The sequence below is a fragment of the Nannospalax galili genome, unplaced genomic scaffold (assembly GCF_000622305.1).
Source record: "Nannospalax galili isolate Female #2095 unplaced genomic scaffold, S.galili_v1.0 scaffold31, whole genome shotgun sequence".
NCBI classification, from domain to species: Eukaryota; Metazoa; Chordata; class Mammalia; order Rodentia; family Spalacidae; genus Nannospalax; species Nannospalax galili.
Window position 1 is genome coordinate 4,349,401 of NW_008332149.1, and position 5,030 is coordinate 4,354,430.

Genomic DNA, 5,030 nt, shown 5'->3' on the forward strand with positions numbered 1-5,030 from the left:
GTGCAAGGGCATGGTAAAGGTCAGCAGATTGGCAGAGTACTCCAAGTTTACAGGAAGAAACATATCACCTACAGTGAACAAGCATGGGGGAAAAGACTAATGGCATAGTTGTCCATGTGGACATTCACCCCAGCGGGGTGGTTATCACCAGGCTAAAACTGGACAAAGCCCATAAAAAGATCCTGGAACAGAAAGTCAAATCTTACCAAGTAAGAAAGAAAAAGGATAACTATAAAGAAGAATCGAGAAGAAGCAGTAATAGAGTCATCTTCTATATGACTTTACAAACCGCTTAAATGAAAACTAAGATATAGAAACACAATTAACATCAGTTATAGTCCATTAATGTGTCACCAATGACTATAAACCGAAAATGGCAAAACTACTGCAGAATGTGCTATGAAGTTAAAGATGTATGGTAAGTATGAAGACAGTAAATGTGGTGATTATATATTGTCAACTTTCCAGGATCTGGGATCACCTGGGAGTCTCCTCTAAACATGTCTGTGAGGGAGTTTCTAGATTGGGTCAACTGAGATGGAAGAACTACCCTAAATGTGGGTGGCACTATCCCATGGGCTGGGGTCCCTGACTGAATAAAAAGAAGAGCAAGTGGAATGCCAGCTGGTGTCTCTCTCTGACTGTGCAGCCAGTGGGACCAGCCAACTTCCCTTCCTCTCCTCACCATGATGAACTGCATCTCCTCAAACTGTGAGCCAAAATGAACCCTTCCTCCCTTAAGCTGCTTTTATCAAGTATTTGCTCACAGCAATGAGAAAACCAACAGTTAATGAATGAAGTAAAGGAAGGAATTGGGAACGGGGTGACATAGAGGGGAGGGAACAAGTAAATGGGAGGAGGAAGAAAGGGAGAGAAATGTTCTAGAGGGAAAAGAGCAAGAATAAGAAAAAAATTAAAAGGAACAAAAAGGAAAAACAACAAAAAAGAATTCCCAATTAAAAAATAGATAAATGCGGGCAGGAGAGATGGCTCAGTGGTTAAGAGCACTGGCTGTTCTTGCAGAAGACCCAGATTTGAATCCCAGCTAACATGGCAGCTAACAACTGTCCGTAACTCCAGTCCCAGGGGCTCCGACAGCCTCTTCTGTCCTCTGTGGGCATTGCATGACATGGGTGCACTTACCTACATGCAGGCAATACACGCATACACATAAAATAATAAAAAACAATTTTTTTTGTCTTTTTGAGACAGGGTCTCCCTGTAGCCCCAGCTGTCCTAGAACTCACTATGTAGGCCAGGCTGGCCTTGAACTCACAGAGATCTGCCTGCCTCTGCCTCCCAGGTGCTGGGATTAAAGGCGTGTGCCACCACACCCAGCTAAATATTTTTTTAAAAATTTAAATTACAGTAAAGTAAAAGTCCTGATAAACATAGAAAAACTGATCACAAGGAAAAAGGAAAATGGTGTGCTGTTTGAGCAGCTTCTTCTGGGTCCTCAGGAATTGGAGACTTGCCAGTCTATGCATGGAAGGAGGGTCAGTTAATTTGTGGACACTTGTCTTTTCTATGGCCTACGCTATTGCTGAATCTCTACTGGACAAGTGTCTAATGTCCTCCAGACCTGTCTTCCAGGTGGCAGTTTTACTTCTTTGCATGCCAGGGATGTCTGGCCATTGTTTTGCATTTTGTGAAATGGGCAGATTCTCTCACTCTGCCATAATCATCTCCTGTGAGGCCAATGTCTTAGCTGAGGGGTGCTTCCCAAGTGCAGTGGGACCTGCCACAGTACCGAGACAGGTACAGGAGGAGGCCCTGTCTTCATATGTTCAAGCTGCCTGACTACTAATCACTCCACCAGAAGGACAGCAGCTGTGGGCATTAAGTGCACTGTATTAGTTACTTTTCTGGCACTGTGATAAAATACCGTGACCAAGACAACATATAAATGAGTTAATTTGGCTTACGATTCCAGAAGGCTTACAGTCCATGATGGCAGTAAGGCAAGGCAGCTGAAGGCAGCTGTAGCAGAAAGCTGAGTGATCACATCTTGAAGCAGGCACAGAAAGCAAAGAATTGCTGGAATTCCAGCAAGGCTTAAGGACTCTCAAAGCTCACCCCCAGTGACACACTTCCTCCAGCAAGGTTGCACCTCCTAAAACCCCCCAAAACAGCAGCACCAACTGGGGACAAAATCCAAATACTTGGAGCCTATGGGGAACAGTCTCATTCAAACCGTCACATACACCCGTTGGAACGTCAACATTTTCAAGCTCAGCAGTAATGAATGGCAAGGTGGTTCTAGAATTTATTACACCTCCAGTTCTCAGGCACAAAGCTATCAGACTCCAGAGTAATTTCTCATTATGCTCATCCCAGCCTGAGATTAACCTGCTGCCACCTGCCGACATGCTGTGCCACTGTCTGACCATCCTGCTCTCAATCACCTCTCTGGGCCTTTCATCATCCTAGGACCATGACAGGCCAAACTCCATGATCCATGGATGTGCCCTGATCTCAGGCCCCAGGGTGGCTACATTTTTAACAACAGAGTCTCTCTCAAGATTGCTTCTGGTTGATGCCCTATGAGTCATACATTGTGAGAAAATGAGATTTCTCTGTTGCTGACCCAACCATTGGAGGAATCAGCGACTCATCAAACCTCACAACTAGCTCTGAGCCTTGTGGGCTTGCCCTGGATGTAGGGTTGCCTGCCTTTCATCTGGCTTACTTCTGGAAGCAGCCTCTATCCCCCACCCCCACCACAGGGAACCGCATAACCGAGGCCGAGTTCAGCTCCTCTGTGTCATGTGGACTTTTTCCTGATCCTTTTTTTTTTTTTTTCCACTTCTTTTGTACATTTCTCAGGCTCTTCCTCTGTTTCTCTCTTTGGGATAAAGTCACTTCCTACTCTTTCTCCAGTCTGAGAGGCAGGCTCTAGTTCCCCATCTTAACCACTCATGTAGAAAGTAGGGTTTCAGTACACAGCTACACAGCAGATCTATAAAGCCACCCAAGTCCTTGGGATAATCCAAAACTTTGTTGACTGCTACATGACTCTCCTTTCCTCCAGTGAAGACCCCGAGTGCAGAGATAGTAAGTGCTGTGCCCAAGTTAGCGGCAGAGCTGCTTCTCTCACTGCAGCAGCCTTCATTCATTCAGCTTTGTTCCCACAGACAGCTCTGTGTGTAGGTGCTGGATGGGGTGTTGCTTTGTTGGTACTGGGACAAAACACCAGACAAGTATAATTTAAGGAAGCAGGTCTTTTGGCTCACAGTCTCAGGATACACAGTCCATCATGTCAGGGAAGTCAGGTGTTGGGTGTGAAGCAGCTGGTCACACTAAGTTCATAGTGAGGAAGCAGAGATAACTCTAAACACTACTAAGCCTGGCTGGATTTGTGTTTTTGACCTCCAAAAATGTAAGACAACAAATTCGTTGTGTTTTTATTAATTAGAGACAAGGTTTCCCTGTAGCCCCAGCTGGCCTGGAACTCACTATGTATACCAGGCTTGCCTGCATCTCATAGAGCTCAACCTGCTTCTGCCCCCCAAGTGCTGGGATTAAAAGTATGAGTCACCCATGCCTGTTTTTACGTCTTTAAATTTGTAGTACTTTGTTACAGTGGCAACTGGAAGCATACATTGGTCTAGGCATGGGCTGATGGATTGGATTATGATTAAGTCCAATGTAAACAAAAATGGATGGAACTTCTGATTGGTTCACTGCCTGGAAGATGAAGCTCTGCCTTTTCAGCACGGCAGATTCTTGACAACAATGGTTCTACAAAGTCCACATCTACCTCTTCTCTAGCAACTCAAGACTTGTATTCCATGCCTACCAACACCTCAGGGTCCTGGCCCCTGAGTGCCTTTGCTGTTCCCATTGATTCTTCTTGTCTTTTTTTGTTTTGTTTTGTTTTGTTTTTTTGAGACAGGGTCTCCCTGTAGCCCCAGCTGTCCTGGAACTCACTACATAGACCAGGCTGGCCTTGAACTCACAGAGATCTACCTGCCTCTGCCTCCTGAGTGCTGGGATTAAAGACGTGTGCCACCACACCCGGCTTTTGTTTTTTGAGAGGATCTCACTGTCTATCTCTGATTGGCCCGGAACTAGCGTTTTTTTTTTGCTGTTGTTGTTTTGTTTTGTTTTTAACTTTTACAAAAACTTTATTGAGAATTTCATACATGCATATAAGGTGTTTTGATCAAATCCATGCCCATTCCCTCCCTTCCAACATCTCCCATATCTCCCCATCACTTTTCTTTTTTCATTCATTTATTTATTTATTATTTATTTATTTTTGGTCTTTTTTTGAGACAGGGTCTCCCTGTAGCCCCAGCTATCCTGGAACTATGTAGACCAGGGTGGCCTTGAACTCACAGAGATCCGCCTGCCTCTGCCTCTGCCTCCTGAGTACTGGGATTAAAGGCATGTGCTACCTCACCGGGCTCATTTATTTTTATGGGGCTTTTGGGTACTCTAACATTCCCCCCTCTGAAGAGGTAACCTTCAAAATCTTTTAAGGATTAGATACAAACTCCCAAATACTTTTGATACTTTTGGCCTTGGAACAGAGTATGTTGCTAACAGGCCCAAGGACATTTTGACTTTTAGCCAAGAAACTGGCTACATTTCTTCGGGGTCTTTTTACCCTAGCTGCCTAGCCAATTCCTATCTCCTATTCTTATGCCATCCTCTGAAGGGGTTACCCAAATTGCCAATACAGACTAGGGACGCCGACTGCTCTGGCTTCTTCCATGCTGAACAGAGATGCAGGGTGAGGCAACTGAAGTACCCCTTCAGTGGGTCTAAGACTCCCAAATTGCATAACTCTTATCTCTAAAGGGAAAAGTCTTTGAATCATTAATAGGAGATGTGAAGAAGTAAAGGCAAGAGTAATTAGCATTACAAGTTTTAGACAGGTAACTAGAAAAAAGTCAGAACAGGGCAATTTTCAAATGTTCATAGGAGAGTCCATCGGAGTTTCTTGACAAGGGCTTCCAAAAGCATCCCTCTACTGGGTTCTTCCTCATTTTTCTTTTGTCTTCCAAGGCTGGACTCTAGAGTGA